General features: G+C 41.8%; 1 protein-coding gene across 1 annotated transcript in view; it reads right to left on the reverse strand.

Moving 5' to 3' along the window:
* The window catches only part of LHFPL6 (LHFPL tetraspan subfamily member 6), a 138525-nt gene that overhangs the window by 100692 nt on the left and 15416 nt on the right, over nucleotides 1–22417 (reverse strand). The window lies entirely within an intron of this gene.

Below are 22417 nucleotides of genomic sequence, written 5' to 3' on the forward strand. Positions count from 1 at the left end.
CACCTGTGTTACAGCAACTGAATGGAACTTTTTAGGTTGGTGACAGACAGAGTTAACCACAGATACCGATTCAGCACATTTTAGACCTGAATTTCCCATTGCAGGTGGCCTATTTCTCATCGCTGACATCAGAGGACACCTACGGCAGCCACATGCAGAAGTCTGTTTCCATACGTGCCTGAAGCGGGGAGGGATGAAGCTGAGCCGTAGTCCCCAGTTCTCTGTTGCTTGATCCCCTGAGCACTTCTCAGTTTCCCTGCCAATTGCGTGGAAAATGCTGCCACCGGGATTTGGAAGCACTTTATATCTGCTTCGTAGAAGTATAAATAATTATGCAAGGCGGGGGGGGGAATCAGGCCTGTTTTCTCCCCGCCTGGCGGAGATATGAGAAAGACACCATGAAGAGTAAAATAGTTGAGTTGGATTAAATTTACCATGTCTGCAAAATTTTCTATTAAAAGGTTACCTTTGATATAATGCTTCAGCCTGCAGACTTTTGCTTCCCGACCATTAAATTCCGTTGTAATAAACTTTAACAATATGCATCATTATAGGAAACTTAAATAGGCTTAGCTCTTGAGTGAGGCTCCCAGAGACAGTAGAACCGAGGGACAAAAAAAAAAAAGCAAGGTGTCTGGCTGCTTGAGTATTTAAGAAAATGTGCTTCGATTTTAACTAATGCCCATAAGGAGGGATTGGGAATTCTACTTTTTCAAGGTTGGAATGGAATGGGATCTGCCTGGAGAATTGCTGATCTCAGACCCTGCCTCTGCCCCTGCTGTATGGCCTTGGGCAAATCGCAGAAGCCCAGACAACCACTGAGCCCCTTGGTTCCCGCTGGGATTCAGCCCTTGGGACAAGCAGGTTGTGAATACTCACCCCCCTTAAAGAAGAGTCACGACAACTGCTCTTTAAATTCTTCCTAGCATTGTTCTCATATCTGTGGGGAAAGGCTTAGAAAATATAAAATGGCTCAGTATTATAACAGAACAATTGGTGGAGGTTTAAAGGCAAAATTCAGGGTCGCTCCTCTGCTTATAATGGGCATTGCAATGCAGCATGGGCAGCTGCAGAGAGCCTAAAAGAGAATGAGCCTCCTTGTTATTCCAGTGGGTTATGGAGACATTTGGCCTCAAGTATATTCCCTTTCATATTCTGCTGGTAATTCATTTGTTTAAAGTGTAACATAATTGTCCGCAGGGATCACGCTACACTCCTTTTTAAATCCTTAAGTACGGCGGCTATTTAACAGATCCTCTGTCACGCATGGGTGAAAAGAGAAAGCCTTTCCTGCAGAAGAGTTACAGTACTTTACACATCTGTTTATGGAGAAGAGGGGGTTTATATCTTATTTTGTTCTTTGTGTGCTCTTGGAACATCAGCGTTAGGATAGCCAGGGAGCATACATACATCAGCTAATGCTGCAGTTCACAGCCTGGTGTAAACACAGAGAACGATAGCTGATCCTCACCGTGTGTGAAGTGGAGTTAGACAGGGGCTGAAATTTGCCCACACTCCTGAAATAACAGATTCTTCATCCTGGCTATACAAGGAAAGGAGCAGACACAGCACCACCTCCGCAGTCTTCTGAGAGGCAGAAGCAGGGGAGTGCTAAGACAGAAATAAAAACACAAATACACTCCTTCTCCAATGATTATTCTGCTTTCCCCCCAGCTAAAAGAAGGTACCCATGCCCTACAATAGTCAAGTATTAGATTCCTTGGGATTTTCTCTGTTCCTGTGGCTCAGTGGGAGATTTCAGCTACTCAGGAGTCTGTAGGTTGGCTTGGCCACCCGGGTCCCTGCATACCTCTGGGAGAACTGCTTCTTTCTCTTGATGAAGTGAGCACAGACACGTCCCCAGAGTGGCAAGAGGCGAACAGCATAGCCTGAAACATTGGCTTGCGATTTGCATCGCAGTGTCATTTGCAATCAACATGAGACTCCGGTGCCCTCCATTTAAGATGCTGGCTTTCTTCCCACTAGACTCAATAATACACTTAATTCGTACAACACCCTAACACGTTATTTTATTTCTGGCATTGCTTATTCTAAAGGTCAAAGGCCTCCCTGGCTTTCTCAATCGGCAATGCTATTTCATTTAATTATTTTCAACTGCAGAAGGCACACCTCTCATCTTTCCCGAGGCATGTTTGTAGACACAAAGGAACTGCAGTCCACAGGGCAACCTCTGTTAATGAGTGCAAACAGGGATTCCCCAAACTGGTTCTTTTTCAGAAGAAGGAAAAAAGAATAGCAAATGAACAGACCTGCTGGTCCAGAAACTCAAACTGACTCACAGGCAGGAGTGAGTATCTGAGCAAAGTGGCTCACAAGCACCCACCCAAGAAGCACAAGTATATAAATGTTCAGTATAGGTGATATTTATTGGGTTTGGCTCTGATTAAGGGAAACAAAAGCAAGAATAAATGTTCATTAGAGACGTCACTCTGGCTTTGCAACTTCACTTTAAATTCAAAACACTGCCTGTCAACGGAGAGGGAAGAAGACACGCTGAAAGGTGGAGTATGCTTTGTCCTTAGACACAAGTGAAATGCTGCCCCTGAAGCCAGCAGAGGCTAGGGTTTGACCTTATAAATCTTGGTAGGTCCTAAACTGACATACAATTTACTGCAAACAGAAAATTCAATTTTCTCTTTAGATTTGAAAAAGAAATAAAGATTGGTGGCCATTGTAGATCCTCTTGATCCTAATGGTAAGATCCAGGAGACTTCAGTCTGTGGTCATCATTGCCTATATTAATTGAAGATATCAATTTTCTCTTCTGACGTTGATTCACCTGGGAACTGTGATAAACATTCAAAGAGTAGGTTCACTGTAATAAAAGGTAATCTAATGAAAACCCGAATTTACTCAGGCAAACTCTTACTTAATGTACTAAGTGTCCCTTCTTGCAGAGTTCAACCCATTGTAGCTAACAGAACATTACCAAGAGCAATGCTCTGAAGACCAAGGCTAGGGATGAAATGCCCCTCTGTGTAGGGCCAGTGGTATTGACAGGTAAAGATCTCCCCACATCACTTTGTGCCACCATGTTCTCATTACTTGGCAACTTTCTCCAGGACTTCTGCTTCAAAATGGAGCATTTTGGAGCTCCATCCTTTGGAGCTGCTGTCCTGGTCGAGGAAAGGGGAAGTTCTTGTTTTAAATACGTGGAAACCAGGGCAGTTCCTCGTCCTCAAGCAGGTTTGCAAACCAGTTCAGTGTTTACTTTTGGCAAGGGAGGAAGGGAAGGGTGTTTGCAAGCCTCTGTTCTAGCGCGTTTGCCTTCCTCACTGTTGGGAGGCACAAACTTTGTTCTGACCGTGGGCTGGGCAGCACGGCACAGGCCTGAAGAAGCCTTTCTTCTTGGCCGAATGTGTTGTTTGGAAGCTGGCGGCGGCTGCTGCTGCTGCTATAATTGCTGAGTTTATTGCTGCCCGAAGCAAATGAATGAGTAGGAGGAAAAGTAGGAGGAACAGAAAGTGCCATTAATCTACTCTTTGCTGAGTTTGTGGGAAAAAAAAAAAAAAAAAAAAAAAAAAAGAAAGAAAGGAAAAAAAAAAAGACAAGCATGATTCCTGCAGGCACTTAGTGTGGTGATGAGCACAACGAAAGCAGTTGGATATTACATATTAGCATATTTGGATTGAAGAGGACAATGGAGATCTCGTGCCTTGGCAGGCCAGAAAGCCTCTCACCAGGCTGTCCTCTACTGGAGGTCTCACTCAGGACCCTGTTGACTTTGTGTCTCCTTGCAGCTGCTGTGGCAGCACCCGATCCCATGCTTTCTCCATCATCAGCTCAGGATGTGACCCTTCCTTCTTGCAGAGTTAAAGCTCCCTTCTGCAAAGCATGGAGGGCCAGGTCTCAAATGAAAATATTACGTAAAAACAAAAAGTATGTAGGTATCATCTTGTCTGTAATCATCTTTGCTCCTAGTTTGCTCAGAAAGTATGAGTTGTATTATAACCTCAGATATTTTTCTTAGAAAAGAGAATCTATCAGCATTCTGTATAGAAGGAAAATGTAGAAATCTATCCTTTACTGTAAAGGCCACTGAAAATGATTTTTCAAATGAAGCAAAGTTCATAAAAATAGGAACTCATTTAGAAATCGAAATAATTTATGGGAGCTTTTTAATAAGCTATCAATAGCTTTCCTGCTGCACTAGTTCTGGTATCATAGAGACCACGTAAGGGTATCAGAAAGGCAAAGTATGCAGGAAGAAACTATTTGTTTGTTGATGTTGTTGTTAAACCAACTGATGTAGCTAGGGAAATGGGCAAGCTTCTGAGTACCCAGTTCTTCTTCAAGCCATTTCCAGAAAGAAGCAAAGTGTTTAGCCCAGCAGTGGAAACACCGCATGATAAAATATTGATTTATTCGAGTGTAACCCTGAGCTGATTAATGTGGAAGGAGGTCTACAAGTCCACTGCAAACTCATCAAGGGAAGCAAATAACAAAAGACACGGCAGGAGGGTAGGGGGAGTGTCAGGGGTAATTTTTTGGCTTCTAGGGAAGTAAATGGTAGGTAGAGCTCCCCAATCCAGCAGGTTTCAGACTCCTATCTCAGGGTAACTTGTAATTACATGATTTATTAAGAAGTTTTTTCTTGTTTAAATTGACAGAATGAGATAAGCCACGTCACTGAAACTCCACAGCCACCTCAGATCCAGGAGCATATCAGGAGTTGTGGCAAAAGAGCCCAGGCAGAGAGGAAGGAGAGTTATTTTAGGTTGTTGATGATTGAATCTGCTGCTGGGGCCACCATTTAAAATTGGAAGTGTATTTAAAGTGGAATTGACTCAACCAAAACATTCAGCAAATCCCCAGAGATTCGGATGCAGAACAACAGTGGCAAGCTTCCAGCCTGCAATAGCAAGCGTTCAAAATCCTCTGCAAATAAATGACTTCAAGGCTCAGAAAGGATGAAAGGACAGCCAAGCCAGACAGATCCCAGGGTATATTCCTGCAGGCCCCAGGCATGCACTGCTTTGGCTGATTTCCAGTCGTGTCCGAGGAACATCAGGACCATCGTTAAGTGACTGCTGCCTTCGTGCAGGTGACAGCCACGACTGCCTTTCACCACAGCACCGTGGTTTACGTGAGGACATATGAATGGTCATTTTGGTTCAAGTGAAGGGTCCATCAGTTTCTGTCTCCAGCAGCATCAATAAGTACACACCCAGTTAAAAATAAGAAATGGGTAAACATTTACAGTATTTCCCCTGCAGACTATCTCAGCTTCTGAGTATTTCCAGCTGAGGAGATTTTCTAAGCCTGATGTGCTTTGCTTGGTTAATAATCCTTTGTAAAATCTCTCTTCCAAGCACTTGTCCAGTTTTTCCTTTATTTTCTTCATTCACAACACCCTTTGGCAGGGAGTCCCATGGACCCATTGCCTGTTACACTGAGAACTGCCATCTTCTGAACCTGACTCCCAAATAACTCCATCTGATGAATATTCATCCTCACTCAGGATGAGACTGTGAATGTTTAGCCTTTATATACCCTCTCCATATTCAGGATTTGTAGTTCTCTAGTGTATCCCACCTACACTGACTATTTCACGATGATGAGTCCTTGTCTAACAGCCAGTTCCTCTCCTATTCCCTGACCCCACAGCAAGGCAGAGCCAGTTATTTTGCCCCCAGCATCTGCCAGATAGGCACATACTGTACAGGAGAGCATAAAGATGGAAAGAGACCTCAATCCTGGGCTACTGTGGTGTAGACATGATCGAACTCAGACCCATGCTGAGAGAGGCCCTGCTAGATGGCACACACGCCAGCCACAACCCAGCTCTTGGTGGTCCCTGGTCAGAGAACAACTCTGTGCATCTCCTGCCTCAGGACAGAGAAAGGGAAGGCTGCACCCCTGCAGTATGACCCACGGAGGCCCTTCTCCATCATGTGGCTGAAAACCTTTCAGCAACTAAGCAGAAGGCAGCAGCAATCTAGTAGGAGCACTCTGAGGGCTCCAGAAGCTGTTGAGATGCAGAACAGTGGGGTGGTCCCTCGTCCCAAAAGCTTCATAGTCTAAACAGGCAAACGATGTTGTAGCTTACAACCGAGCGAACAGTGTTGGCTCGATTTCACCTTACACAATTTATGTGTGTATGGCAGGAGTTATAGAGATGTCTCCTATATTTCACATTACAGACCTATTCTAAATACCTCTGCCTTAGCATAACAATCTGTTTCTCTCATTCTATGCTTTCTTTTCATATTTCTTAAGAAAATTAAATAGAAAACTATTCTCATAGAACAAATAGGCTTTTCATATCAAAAAAATAAGGTATTTTCTATAATACAAGTTTCCAGAATCATTCTGTCTGTCATTTGTGAAATGACTGTACTTTCATTAGACAAGACAAATTATCTACAGCCCCAGGAAAAATTAATTTCACGGGGATGTGAAAGATTGAAGACCTATTGGTAGAGTACAATATATGCTTGGCAGATGTCCCCTGCCTAGGGCATGAAATGGCCCAACTATTATCTTGTCTGTGGTTCAAAAGTAATCGTACACATTGCACAGAGAGCAACACACGCTCACAGAGCAAGCACCTAGAGATGATGGATATCACTACTGATACAATTCGCATCTAAAAACTCTAAGGACTGGAAAAAGTATTGTAAATTTTAAAAGGTAGTATGAATTCATTAACTGCAAAGAACACACACAGTTGCATTCAAGGAGTAGGGCTGTGACAGTAATTGCTGAATTGAATATTTTTAAAAAGCCCTTTTGTTCTTACTGGCATCAAAGCTATTGTTGAACAGTGCTGTACTGTCAGCAACGTGAATATTAGGGGTTTAGATCCATGCATGTGAAAGATCAAAAGCAGTGATGAAGGATTCTGTAATTATTAGTAATTGCTTCCCAAGTGACCATTTTTTTTTTAATAAAGACTCTTTCTAACAAAGTGTTCACTGAAAACTATGGGTTGAACTCATATTTTCATAGCAAGAGCATGAGCCCATGGAAATTATTTCACACATTATCATCGTAGCTGGAGACTACCCCTAATAAGAAATACAAATGGTACATAAAATCTGGATATCATTATTATGATTATTACTTGTAATTTTAATGCAGATTACAATGCTACTTTTTTCAGTGAGAAGAATTTAAGGACTCAAAAAAAGAGAAGTCAGTTAAACTAGCTTTCGGGTTCAGCAAAGTCTTTGTTTCTCTGTATTCAGAATGGTTTCATTCAAGCAAAATATAAATGGTGCATCAGCTGTGAACAACCCTTGTCTTGTAAAAGGTCCTTTCTAGGTTCAAGTCTCCAGCCACTCACAGGGATGTAAAACCTTACATGGACATATAACTAAGAGTACAGACACCAAGACAATTACGACAAAGCCAAAAATAAGTGCAAAAGCCAAGTCATGCCCTCCTGTCGCATAACAGCACCCATCCCATTGCCAAATGAGATCAGACGTGACTTTGGAGCCTCATTTTACATTTGATCCTTAGGTTTGCCTTGGAGCTGCTCTTTCTTATTACAGGACTGAACTGGCTCTGAATAAAATAGAAATCAAAACCATGGAATTATTAAAAATAACTCATGAGTAGAAATAATAGTTGACTATATGTCTTATAGGAATACATTCAAAATATCTATGAAATTGTAGTGTTCTAATTTTAAGCTGCAGCATGAGGCAGTTTTCCCCTACCCTTTGCTGAGGACAAAGATCACTTGTGAGGACATCACCTCCACAACTTCTGTATCTCAGTCTAGACAAGGAGAAGAGGGAGCAGCTCTACCACGAGCTTGTAAAGTCCTGTACATTTCCTAGTGGGTCATTTTTTGAGTGTACACCTGCAGCTGTACAGCTTTGGGACTTCTTCCTTCCTAGACATCAAAGCCCAAAGGTCAAAAATCATAGAGTACATGAGACGTTGGCAGGGGAAGGAAAGAATTTGGGCTTTCTGGGGGAGATGTCCCAGCTTTGCAGGAGCGGCCCCTACCTTCCCCCAGTTCTGATTCTAGAAACAACATGTATTTAATTTTAAGTGCTGGAATTATCCTGTTAAAGTTACTGCTATGGGTTAATTATACTCTCATGCTCCTCAGGGCAAAAACCTTACTTCGTCTGTCTGCAAAGTGCTTGTTTGGATGCTATACAAATTAATAAAGAATAATAACAATGGTGCCAGCATGAGAAGCCAGCCCTCATGAATGGATCCTGTTCTACTGAAACCAATGGGACTTCTGTTCACAGCTCAGAGCCTTCCATTGTGAGCAAAAAGCAATATTCAGTATGTGGTCTGTTTGTGACCTCTGAAGAAAAACACATAGAAAACCCCTTCAAAATATTCATTAATGTGGGCCAGCTTTTTGTTTCAGTTAAGTAGCTTTGTTCAATATGCTAAAGCACCCTACTGAACTCATCACGTGGCACTGCTATTTCTTGTATTAAACCCTGTTATCCTTCACAATACGGCCTCCTTTACCATGCCAAATGGCTTAATTCCCTTGCATTTTCCTTTCTGTCATGGTTCAGTCTCCCATCTCGCTCATGAGACACATTGATACTATAACATATATATATCTGCTCCAGGGTAAATACTAATTTATCTCACTGGGGAGGTATGAGTTCTGCCCTGACATACACAAGGCTGTAACAGGAGACTTTAAACAGCCAGCCCAATAGCTTCATTATTCTCCAATGACTCCCTCAATATCATCTCTCAAAATAAAACCAATTTTTCTTCGCTTTCATCAGTGCAGATCAGGATGAACACCACCGAACCCAGTGCTTCCCCTCTGGTACGGAACAGGCAGGGCTGGTGTCTCCAATTTGCGAAGCAACTGGGGAAACAAATCATGTCACTGTTTTATTTATGTTTCATCTAATTATTCATGGCACAGCTCACATTCATCCTCCTTAGTGACTGCCTCTATTCTACACCTCGCCACCACAGCTCACCCATTTTTCAATATGGATTTTGATATCTGCTCAATGTGCTGTTACTTGTGCCCTGCTTTCCCTGCAAGTTGCATATTCGTGTGCCAGGGTGTGATGGCAAGGGGGGAAATTCTGTAAATCTCACAGGGGAAGCTCTGAGAAAGCCCACTGGGGTGACATATGAGATGACAAGAAACAAGGAGGCCCATTCTCCTTTTGATGCAAGGGAGATTTACAGACACAGTTCCCATTACCATTAATGGTAGTTATGCATATAATTTGTCCCCATACTCTGAGAGGAAAATAAACTTGAGAGAGGAGAAATAGAGGGTACTCAAGGGGAAAATATTTAATATGGAAAGCCTGTGGCTGCCAGTTGGTAATGAATGTGGCAGGCATAATAATGGTAATAATAGGAAAAGACACCTACATATCTGAGTTAGGGTTATTGTAATATGTCATACCTATAGAAAATGAAACCATCAAGGAAGCTACTAAATAGAATTTTGAAGAGACAGCAAGAAAATATACTCAAGACTAAAGAGAAAATAAAAAGGAGAGCAAAAGCAGGACTGTGAATAAGCAATTAAGGTACTCAGAGAAATCAGGAGCGTTTTCACCTATGGAAACAGAAGCCACCTGCAAGAGCACTGGGAGGACTGGGGAAGGGACAGTAGTATAAGGGATGCCTGCAGCATGAGGCAGAAGGCACAGAAGCATTTCCAGCCATAAGAAGACAAAAGCAAGCACGTTCAGAGGAGACTGGAATAAATCAGTTTACAGGATAGTAATTAAATCAGACTGTTCAATACAGGAGTGTTTAGGCAATGAGATTACGGACCTGAAATAATCACAGCAGCTACAGTTTACAAATCTGTATTAAAGGGGGACTCTCAAGTGGTGGATCCTAGTGGTTCAGATACTTTGCTAACACAGAGAGAGTGTTGGGATAACACTGACACTTCAGACAGACAGACATCATACGTGAAATCCCATGTCATGGTGTACTGTCTCCCTGGTGCCAAAATCACTGCCATTTATTCCTCGTTGTTCCTTTTAAAATACAGATAAGATGCAACTGCAGCTGTGGTAGGAGTTATTACAACACTGATATCATTCACTTACATAAATAATGCATTTAAGATTGTCTAGAACACTTGAGAGGTAACTGTCAGTGGGGAATCATTCACTGAGTCACCCAGGGTGGCTTCCAGGCAAGTCCAGAAGTTCATGCAGGAGCACCACATAGCAGGAACACCAAACCTCTGCCCTATGGGACAACAATTTTGGAGTGGAATCAGTGACCCAACCTACAAACTGCTCTCTCCTCTAACTGTAGAGAGAGCCCAGGAGAGCAGCTTAAGGAAGGAATCTTGCCTGCAGGTGGATAAATCCCACCCTGAGGGACTCGGTTAGGATCGTAAATGAAATTTCTGGCCTGAATTGTGGCTTCAGGCATCTCTACAGCTGCCTTCTTCTGTCTCTGAACAGGTACAAGCCTCTTTGACATGAGTGGGGCTATGTGAATTTTAACTAGGAACTTGGCCCACTGTATGCAAGACAGACAGAGCATAAATCAGGAGTAATTATTCTAGGACAAAATGGAGTTCCCATTTAAAATACTGATGAATCTTGGTTACATAGAAAAACTATAACTGAGTTTAAAGCCTCTAGCTGAGGAAAAGCAAAGTAAATCCATGTTTGGGGAACTGTAAATTACAAGGAAAGACTGATCAGATGTTGCTTCTATAAATAAAAACAGCTCATTAATTCTTACTGCTAATCCACACATATTTAAAGAACTCCCCAGCCCCTCTTACCCCTATGGGGACTCATCCCGCTTCTCAGCTGAACTTTAATTTATGCTAGTAGCAAGATCTCATATTTCTAGTACTTCATTACTTAAAAAAAAAAAAAAAAAAATTTACAGTATGTTTACTGCCAGGCTAGAAGATATTACCATAAATAATTGAAAACCAACTACAGTTGTTGAAGACATTAACAGACTGCATTGGTGTGTGTCACACTTGAGCCTTACTTTTCAAACACATCTTTTCACTCATGGGACAATTTCATCCCTATGGAGTGGGTCATGAGAAAGGTCTACCTAATCCAGAAAAGGAGTTTACATACTTCATGGCCTTCTGAGTAGTCTGCTGTGCAGATACAAATTTCACATTTAATTGCTAAGCTTAATAAGAGTACAGAGGATGCTGTCATTATCCATGTGAGCAAATGCACAGGGTCTCCCATCACGTAGATACACAGACATGGGATCACCCAGAGCAGATCTCGAAGCCCAAGTACAAAAATTAGTAATGTTGCCCCTGATGCTGAGTAAGGAAATACTTATATTGCCAGTGTTAGCATTCTTCAGAAAGACTTCTCTGATTTGAAGTGTGAAATGCAGATGGAAAATCAATCAGGGAAAGAGGCCTTCCACATGGACAGCAGGCTACCACTTCCTTCCAAAGCTCTCCTATGGGATGTGCTCAGTGCAGCAAAGCGTAACAGATGATAAAGGATTATGCCATGGTATCCATGAACTGATTCCAAAAAAGATTGTGAGGTGTTTTCATGCCCTACAAAGCCAGCTTGAAGGAGGAGAACCACATCAATATGTGGCATGGGTGTCATTATCTGCACTCATACATCATCTCCTAGTCTTACAAGAGACTGACTGCTACCACACATGGCTGTTCAGTGAGGGCAGGATTCATCTTACCAAACTCTAGCCACCTTATATGAGCATCTTATATGAATCAGAGCTAATTGAATATGAACTAACTGTAAAGATCTCTCCATACTGGCCAAAGGCACCTTCAGCAGAAAAAATATTCTCTATTAATACAGGTGGGATCTAATACAGGTGGGGCCAGGCTCCTGCTGGAGGTACTGATCTCCCTTCACTGAAGGTAGAAAACCATGAGAACTGGTGAAACCATACACCTTAAGCACTGAGGGCTGCCAAAATGAAAAACAGGAGCAAGAAATTTTGTGCACGTTTGTGACGAGGACTAACAGAGGCAGATGACTACAAACTCTGGCTTATAAGAGTAGGCAAAACAACTCAAGATTTTTTCTTAATATTGTAATAGAAGTAAAGCCTGACTAGAGATATGATTGCTGTTTATATAAATACATTGGAGCTATTTAAGGTAAGGGTCAACACTGGCCCAAGAGCAAATAAGTACGTACTAACAATACATTGTTCCGCCTGGAGACAAAAAGACTTGTAAACATCAAAGGGCTGAGGGTCTGGAACAGCCTTTCAGAGCAGAGATATCTACTATTTCTGGAAAGTCACTGCTTGTAGAGAAGCTACTCTGCTATCTTTATGGCATGCTCAAAGACATTATCACAAAGCATTTAAAACTGATTGTGTAACCCTGCTTGAAGCACGGGATGCAGAAATATCAGATAACTATTCCGAACCAAGAAATGACCTACTCCAATGTGAGAGACTGCGCGCGTGTCAAAAACAACTCCATGTTTAATCCGAAGTGTTAGGATAATTTAGCACGGTGGTTTAAAACCGGCCTCTTTTTGTTTGGCTGCCAACTTCCAACCCCAGCTTCCCTGCGTGTCAGGATCCAGCTCTGCATTGTTATCACTGCCACCGGGATCACGAGTTTCCCCTCGTGCCCAGCCAGTTCCATAGAAAAACCAAGAGATCGTGGGCACCAGCTGCACGATGGGCAGCCATGCAGTAGGAGCTAACTCCAGCAGCCCACTGAAAATTAGAGATGTGAGGAGAAGGCTAAAATAGAGCACAATGAACTTGGGCTATAATTTTGGTATTGTGGTTTTGGTATTTATGTTCATCTTAAAATGACATAGTGTGCCAGCTCCATCAGACCTCAGACTGGACCTGTAGCAAGCAAATACACTGCAGAGCAATGGGAGAGATAAAAATAAATTACATTATTTTGCACTTTAAGTGAGAGATTTGAAATCCACTGGGTCTCTGAAAGGGGCTCTCCCATTCACAGACACTGAGAAAGCAGTGGTCTGAACTGGTGGTACTTAGAATAAAAGGCACGGAGTCAATTCAGTTCAGCCTGCGATACCATCACAATTCTTTGGAGCTTGGTAAGATTTCTGGAGCCTTTGACAGCTTCTCCTCCGTTATTTGGAAACAGAAAGCTTCGAGTAGATCAAAGTCCCTGGGAACACAGACACTTCTGCAGCTCTCCTTTTTGTAAACAAAAAATATTGAATAATGCAATCCTCAGTAAACTTGTTCTATGTGAGTTTACAACCACAAATAGAAGAAAGTTGCATTTAGAGGATCGTGACTTAAGTTTAAAATGCTACACAAATGCAAGGGAGATTAAGTAGTGAAGCTACTAACACAACATGATGGATCAGTTTGGCGTGCTATGTAAGGAGGATGCTAACAGCATCATAAAGCACCCAAGCATAATAACAAAAACACTTCAGCTGACAGGGCTCTGAAAAATACCTTCTTTATGAGTGCTCACTTTGCAGAGAAAAAGCCTCAAATTTTCACAACCTGGTTGCAGGCATTAAGCAACAATCAGCTCCCAGATAAAAGTGCAGTGATGTATTACGACATTAGGTTTCACAGAGAAAGCCAGCCTGTGTCATGATTACATGCAAAATTAAACCCTAAAAAACTGTATTAGAAATATCCATGACTTTGAATTTCAAATCTACTTTCTTCCCCCTAGAAAGTATTGTTTAAATGTTAGCTACAGGAATCCCACTGACAAGCAGTCAGTACAGGCTTGAAACCATCCTGGAAACAAACAATAAAACTGCTTCACTTAGGCTTATTAAATATACAGTGCATAAACTCTGGCTTTGGAAAGCTCATTGGTGGGAGGTTTCTTTCTTTCTTTTTTTTTTTTTTATTTTTTTTCTTTGGGGATTACTGAAATCTCTGCATTATCCACTGAATAATGACAATGTTCTGCAGCTTCGAGCTGTGACTAAGGATTTGGTCATCGATGCTAAAAGGTAGGGAACCTGGAGGCTGCCACTACAAACATTATAATAGTAGCATTATAATAGAAGTTAATTCTTTTCTAAGCAATTAAGCATGCAACTGTTTATCCCATACATTTCTCACTTGCAGTGTGTACTCAGAAAAATCTGATTGTGGGAGAGAATGTGCCGCTTTTGTGATGATGCTGTTATGTTCACTGAAAAAGCCCTCTCAGGATCAGCAAAGCTCTGTTAAAACTTCTTGCTCTGCAACTCCCAACATTGCTTCTCAGACTGTTCTGGCTGCCTCACTTACATGAAAACATTTACTTACCACATTCATCATGAAATGCTACAAGTGCATGGCCATTTTTCAGGGTGATGCACACAGTTCCTGGTTTCCTCCTTGTGGCTAGTCACTCCCACTCCCACAGCAAACTTTCAGCTGGGCCAGCACAAACATTTGTGGAGCTGTGCCGAGAATCGGATAGGGAAATTGATCCAGCTAAAAATAACTTTTTTTTTTTCCTAAGTCAGTTTTCAGGCAGAGCAGTTCCTGATGCAGCTCACTTGCAGTGGGCTGATGGAAAGCTGGTGTGCTGCAGGATCAGGAGGTGGGGCTGGGAGAGCAGGACGCCTTCCTGCCACCCCAGTGCCTGGTTATGCTTGCTTAAACTGATTGGGATATCAGGTATGAGTTTTCAGAAGAGGATCACTGTTGTGAGGACACTAGCATGGTTCTCCAGCCTGCTTGCCAGGGGTTCTTCTGTACTGTGACCTGGCCAAACACAATTATTAACCACGTTTGCAGAACGTAAACACCGAAACTGGCAGAAGCCCTCAGGCCTGATGCAACATTGAGTCTTACCAAGGGAGTAGGAGGGCTCAGCATGGAGAGATGAGACCATCCTGTAGCCTTCCTGGAGCATGGGCCTGGACAACATGCCACCATGGTCTGGCGTGAACACAACAGGCAACCCCACACAGCCACTCCGTGACAGACTTGCTAAATTCTTATGCTTGCTATTTATTGTACTAGTCCTTCAAGAAATAAATGGCTTAAACAAAAAATGCTGGATGTAAGGAGAACTGCTAGATATCCATAATAGTTTTCTAAAACTTCACTAACAAACTCAGGCCAGGCCTGAGGTCCTTATCTCTTAAAGAAGATAAGAAGTAATGAAACATGCTATAACCTGGAGCACACGTACAAAAAACAAACAAACAAACAAGTGACATTGCTGATCAATGTAAAGACAGGGACAGAAATTATATGAAAGAGAAGTTTCCCTTAAACACCTTAGAAAAGACTGAAGAGAAACAGTAGAAATAGAGAAGCCAGAGGATGAAAGAGAGAGGAAAGAAGGTGAGAAACTAGTGAGACATCAGTAAGCAGCATTGTAGGTATTGGAAAATGTTCAAGCAATGGTGGGAGGACAGTTTGGTGAGTAGATGTGGTGTCAACACTTCCAGACTAAATGTGTCCAACAAGGAACTGGGCTCAACTTCCAAGTCATGTTTCATCCTCTCCCAGTGGCAACAACACAGAAACAGAAATCTGTAGAGACAGGTGAGAATTAAAGGAAGGACTTCAGAGTCAGCCTTGGCTGGTAAAGAAAGAGAAAGATCTGAGCCCTTTGGATAATGCCAGGTTTGCAGTGTGCCAGGGATACTGTAGGCACTTCTCTAACAGAGCACACTCTCCACCAGTCCTGGGGCTCCTTGCCACCAGTTGCTAAGTAATGTTCAAAGATAGCCAAAAATCTATCAATATGTTCTGTATTTTTTGTCTTTAGTAGGAGGATGTTAAAGTGCTGTGAGTTGGTCCACTGGCTCAAGAAGAGGAGAGACAGAAGTCTGGATGAAAAAGTTGTCTGTAGCGTGGAAACTTGAAGCAAACAGCAGCAGTACTCCAAACCAAAGGAGCAAGAAAAAAAAAATCTAAGTGTAGATGTACATCAATGCTGCAATAAGACAGGGATCATCCACAGACCAGTGTTTGGCATCACAGAGAACAGAGTATCAAAATGTCATCCTGGGAACCCCTTCACTGCTTGTACTCTTCCTCAGTTTCACCAGGTTGTTTGGGCTATTCCTCCTGGAACTATTACTCCTCAAGATCAAAATTAAGCTTTTAACTTTGGGAGATGAGTAAGTAAGCCTCTGAGCAAGCCTGGAATATAAAATTAACCAGCGTGAAACCAAGTTCTTTTCTCCTTTCCCAAACCAGGCTGTGAAGCGATTGACATTGAACACCCGTTTGTCTCCTCCAGGCAGAACCGAGGAGCTGGCTGGCCAACGTGGCTGCTCCGCAAGGAGTCATCTGGGTACCTAGGCTTTCCATGCAGGCCAAGGAAACTGTAAGAGACAGCACAGAGGTCCCACCAGAGCAACCCAGCAGAAACCTGCCAACCTGCAAAAAACCTGCTGGAGAAGTGCATCCGTTCACCAGGCAGCTTGCACAACCTCCCTGGGTGGTGGGTATTGCTGTCTGGGAACCCGGGCTGAAACTGCTATTACTGGGGTGAGGCTGCAGTGGTTTGTTAATAAAAGCACCCAGATGAATGTGGCCAAGTAGAAAGGCACATTAACGTTCGAAAAAATAATTTAGAATTTCTTTCATTGTTCCTGTATCAGCCTCCATTAGGCAAATTTTGCTGTCTCTCTGGGAGTTGCCTTTTAATGACAGTGCATTTTATTTCCCAGTGGGTAACTGAGTGGTATGATGCAGATTAAGACAGAGCAGATTCAAGTCACATTAGAAACCACTGGGAAATACGTCTGGTTCATCATTGTTTTAAGGTAAGTTCAAAGAGTTTTTCCGATGTTTTGATCAAAATGAACAGATTTTAGCCTACTGTTAAATTAATGAAAATCTTTGCTTCTTTAAATGACAAACTAAGCACTCTTATGGAAATGGCTTGTAGCTCAAAGTCATAGCACTGATCTCAAGTACACTGCTCCCAGAAAGTATAAGTATAAACATAAGCAAAAGAAAGGCAAAGTTACTTTTGAGGACATGCAATAGACATATTCTCAGAGGCAAAGCTTCCAATAATCTCTTAAATTAATATAAAAAAAAAAAAAGGAACACATGGCACATGGGTCATACTCCTTTCCTTGTTCCTTGTAAAGGGAATTGGGACTGCTTGTGTACCACAGAAAGCAGGCAGATATTTATCTGGATTTCAGGATTTCAGGTGCACTAGGAGTGAACCTGAAAGAGAAATCCCATGGGAGCCAACAGCATTGTCCTGGCAGTAAACAAGTGAATAAGAAAGTATAATTTCAGCTGACAGGAGTACAGACTCCAGTCACTTCACCACTGCTTATGGCATCAAAAAGGACATATTAAATACAGCAGCATGATAAGAAATACCTTTATTCAGTAGAAAACCCTGCCTTAGAGAGGAAGTTGAAAGCACTCTTGAATTTTAGGCAGTAATAACTTCAGTAGGAGGTTCTCTCTGGCAACTGTTGAAAAGACTGAAGAAGATATTCACACAAAAATGCCTCAAACCCCAGAAACTTGACAAGATTGGGTTACGATGCTGAACAGGAATGTTTAAAGCAGCTGGCAACTCTATAATTTATTTCACCTGTCCTTTTCATACTGCCAGGGAGTCTGCCACGTGTCTGAGAACCAAGCTACATCGCTGGATGCCTGATATCACTCCAACCCTCATGAACAGATGAGACAAAATGTCTACTTCATTTAATTGCCAGGTGTCGAGCTTACTCTTTATAGAGCGTGGAAGGTGCTATATGCAACCAATCAACCTGAAGAGACTTATCTCTGTGACTGCTGTCTATACAGCCATAATTAAATCAAAGCAGATGGAGGAGGCACTGAATAATTATGATTGTAAGATAAATAAAATGCTGGGTAAGTAACTTCAAAAGTATAATTTAAGCATCTTACATAAATAAAAAGTATCAGCATCTTTTGTGATATGCTTTCACACTGAGGTAATTCAGAAAATTAAAAATAATCATGAAAACAATAACAAGAAGTATTAAAATATCAAATATATGCGACATGCATAATAGGCAACAAGTACAAAGTCATTCTGACTCACTCATTTCACATGGAAATGCATATATTCCATTTCTACGTGTCCTCTGCTAGCTGCTTGTGCAAATTAATCTTGTGATCACATTATCACAAGACTTTCTGTTCGGCACTTTTTCTTACATGCCAGAACATAAAAGAGCTGCCCCACTTCTTCATGGGCCCACCTCTGTAGGGTCCCATCACTGTGATGTGCCAGAGGGTCATTTGCCTGGCGGGCTGAGTTATACAGGATTCCTTGACATTTTTTCCCTGGGGTATCTCTACACCTTGGTTCTTTTTCAGGTATCAGATGTAGATACCAAGTCTTCTCCTTGAACAGGGTGAAGGATATAGGGACATATTTCAAAGAGATGGTTCATCCTCCACTGAGGTACCCAGGTGAGCATCCCCTTTCCGAAATCAGAAGATTTGAAAGAAAGAAGAACTCAGACTCCTGCAGATTAAAGGCTAAGATGCAAAAAGAGAGTGGAAAGAGGGAGCTTTTCTGCAATGTTTTGTATCTGTGTTCCCCTGCTCCCCTAATAAAGGATATCTCAAGAGTAGTTCATCTGTGTGTGTTAGCTTGTGACCAACAGTGTTTGTACAGTTGCCCATCAGTTGCCCATCAGCTCAGGCTGCACACAGTGTAAGCTTCTCTCTGCCTCAGAAATGCTAAGCAGATAATCCTGTAGTCATAACTCAGTGTAAGGAAGAGGCACATTATTACACCTGTATATTGAAGTCATGTTTCCATATAGCAGCTGTTTCAGTGGCTGCTCATGAGCATAAGACTTGGAAGGTCTCTAATCAATACTTACTTAACTATAGGTTTTATAAGCTACCTTCAGTAAGTTTCTAGCCTCCTATCTGCAAAATGGAAATATTCCTTGCATCTGTGCTAAGAAACACTGTGAAGATAAGGATTTTATGCAAAGGTACTTTTATAGCTTTGAATATTGAATTCTGTCATTCAAGTTTGCCAGCAGAAATGACATCAATTTTTGTGCCTGAATAATGTAAAAAAAAAAAAAAAAAAAGAAAAAAAAAAGTTTTAAGTTCCCTCAAATCTTACTTTTCAGCTATTCTGTTTTGCCTGCATTACCCATCTCAAAGACTGTCTTTGTTCAAGATACACCTGCCTCCTCAGTTTTACTTCTAAATATTTGGAGAGAGGCTGCAATGAAAAATCTGGTTGTAACTTGTGCATTTGTATTTAAACCTGTTGAGACTGTAGGCGTCTGCCAACAAGTGCTTTCCATTCTGGTTTATGTACTGTTCAAGCTCACAGAAAACCATGCCCCCTCTCCCTTTGGTTTGTAGCAACCCAACTCTATTTTCAAAGTCAACTTTTATTCACGATCTGGAAGCAACACCTCTGACCATCTGTTTGCAAGATAGAGGATTCTCCATTGTCCTTGTAGCTTTAAAGGTTAAGAAAAAAAAACCTCTGATATCTTAAAGAGCACCTGAGCAGTCTGGATTCAAGTGGGAACAACCACTACCACAATGATTAAGGCATTCTTGCTGGATGTGGAGTAAAGTACTTCAGAAAGTGTCCTGGGAGGAAAGCGGGAAAATGTGCAAAGGAATCAAAGATATTTTATGAGAGAGGCATGAATGACTTCCAGATGAAGATCAAATCCAAGTCTCTGTGCCAATGGATCAGTACATAGCTCACAATGTGCTAAATCCAGAGGTAAATGGAAGTAGTGAGGGTTGTTATACTCTTGCCAAAGTAGAAGTTAAGACAATTTTGCAACAAGTAAACAGAAAAATGTAAATATTAAGTTAGAAAGGGGAAAGAAACTAACATAGCCCAACACCGCTTCCACTGAAACTTCCTGCTCTCCTGGGTCCTCTCTGACTACCTTGATCTTAGTGTTTGGAGTACCAGCTGGTTCTGTGCAGATCTTGATTTCCTTTCAACTGCTCACTAGGTGGTCTCTTTCAGACTGAAAATATAGCAACAGATTTGCAGTTTCAAAACTAATTTAACAATTAGCTTATGCTCCCTCTCCACCTAAAAATGCCGTCAAGCTCCACCGCACCCAGAAAGACTAAATTGCATTTCTCTTGGGAAGACTCATCTCGACACGCAGACCATCTTATCTTTGCACAGGTACCTGGCATTATTAAACTACAACTTATACCTCATTTATGAAGGTGGTGAGGCACTGAAACAGTTTTTATGAAGGTATTGAGGCAGTGGAACAGGTTGCCCAGAGAAGCTGTGGATGCCCCATCCCTGGAGGTGTTCAAGGCCAGGTTGGATGGGGCTTTGGGCAACCTGGTCTGGTGGGAGGTGTCCCTGCACATGGCAGGGGGGTGGATCTAGATTATCTCTAAGGTCCCTTCCAACCCAAACCATTCTATGATTTTATGATTTATAGTTTTCTTTTTACAGAACAAATAAAACCTAGTTATTTGTTCTGATGCTTTTCAAACTGGATCCTAAAAGCTTTCACTGAGGCTGTTAGCAATCTTTTGAAATGCAGAAAGGCCATCACTGACCTATTTAAAACAGAGATAAACACAGAAAAAAAAAAATGAAAAGAAAAAAAGAAAGAAAGAAAAAAAACTCCGTCACAGTTTGTTCCATTTTCATTACAGACAGACAGCCATGCAGCCTAACATCACAACAAAGTATAAATTTTGACTATTCTCACGAGGGCCACTGAAATGAAAGCATTTGCTTGCTAAGCTTCATTGACTGAAAAATGTCTTGACAGAGTACATTTAAGAACACTGCTTATCTGAACTGTTTCAAGAGATTAGTTTGCATATTAAATATGCTAAAGTTTCACAGATAAGATTTCCAAGTAACTTATTACGGGACAAGTAACTCGGCACAGAATCTTGAGTTTTTTAAGCTAGTGCCATAGTAAATACCAGCTCCACCATCGCACACACCCTCACAGTCTGTCTGTGGCAGTAAGCCATTTTTGCGGATCTCTTTCCAAAATCCAGGCTACGTTCTGTCTTTCAGCAAGCTATTTCTCAGTGGTTTATATTTTCGCTGTCACCAGCATGTCAGGAAGACTGCATATCTTTTGAGCTCTGATTAATTTTGCTTTGACACCATTGAAATGCCAACTATAAACTTTAACTTAGGTTCAGAAATGTTAATCAGTTTTGAAATATCCATAGATTGCATACATATTGAGGCCCATAAATACTCAGAGGAACCTGTCAGAAGCCGTATATCATTAGCAGTCTTGCCTCATTCCAGCTGAAGGGCCACCAAGTCATGTGTTCATCAGCACTGATACTGGAATATGTCATCTTGAAACAATAGGAAGCAGTCCTATTTTAAAGTCTTAATAAGTCATAAAATATGAAGATTAAAACTCTTCTAGGATTTATACCTACCTGCATTCTCAAATAATCTTCTGATTACTCTTTACTCTTTCAGACCTGCCACTGGCCACACTGGAAACACATTTTTAGAAATTCTGGATGTCTCAGCTAATCCTGTCTACTGAATACCTGCATAATTACATGTTAATCATAATGTGATTGCTGTGATGTAAACCTCCACCATTACACCAGATACACAATTTAGAGGAATCTCAAGACTTCAGGACATAAAATAATGATTAATTATCTGAAATGGGAAGAAACATCCCCCAGAGCTATCTTGTTGTTGAGCAGTCTGCTTGTAGGATGCCTGCTAATTACACTGGACCATTTTGTGCTGGAAACAGCAGAGTAAAGATCCTGAATTCTGTGCCTTCATACTAAGAACAAGGAATAATCCTTACTCTTATGTTCAGCTTAGTAGGAAAAACAAAGCTCACAGGAACTCTTACTTGTGCCTTCACCCTTAAGTGAACACACTCAGTCAACCTGGAAAAAACAAGCAAGACTTCAGTCTGTAGCCAGAGGTCCGTGCGCTCAAGCTGTGCTCTGGAAAGACATTTTCCACCCCCAGAAGAAAGGATGAGGCCACCTCTTCCAGCCAGCTGTGAGCCAGGGCTCACTTCAGCAGCACCATGCTAACTTACACACACCGTTTATCTGGCTCCCTGGTTGCAAGGCTTCCGCAGCTCTCTGGCAGCCACTGCTCTCTGGAGACAGCAGGGGACATGTGGAGACACTACTAGCAAGGCACCCTTGCTTCCTTGGCACTCCCCAACAACTCAAGCTGCTGCCTGAGATGGAAATTACAGCCTGCCAACCCACCAAAAATATACATTATATATGTATAGGCTGACCAGTGGGAAATACATGGGAAACCTTTCCCTGAGAGGGAGGTGGGGAGCACCTCCAGCTTCCCCAAGGTGTTCAAGGTCCTTCCCAAGACTGTATGCATTTGGAAATATTTTATCAGCAACGGGAATTATGGAGACCGTTGGGTAGAGGGAAGTAAGCTGCTCCATTTGTTAAACTAATTCCTTTGAAAGGACAGAAGGAAAAGTTTCATCAATCAGAAGTCTCATTCTGAAAATGATTTATGGCCTCCCACGCCCGGCTGCCCTTGGCTTGCAGT

Source organism: Aythya ferina, assembly GCF_964211825.1.
Source record: "Aythya ferina genome assembly, chromosome: 1".
NCBI lineage: Eukaryota > Metazoa > Chordata > Aves > Anseriformes > Anatidae > Aythya > Aythya ferina.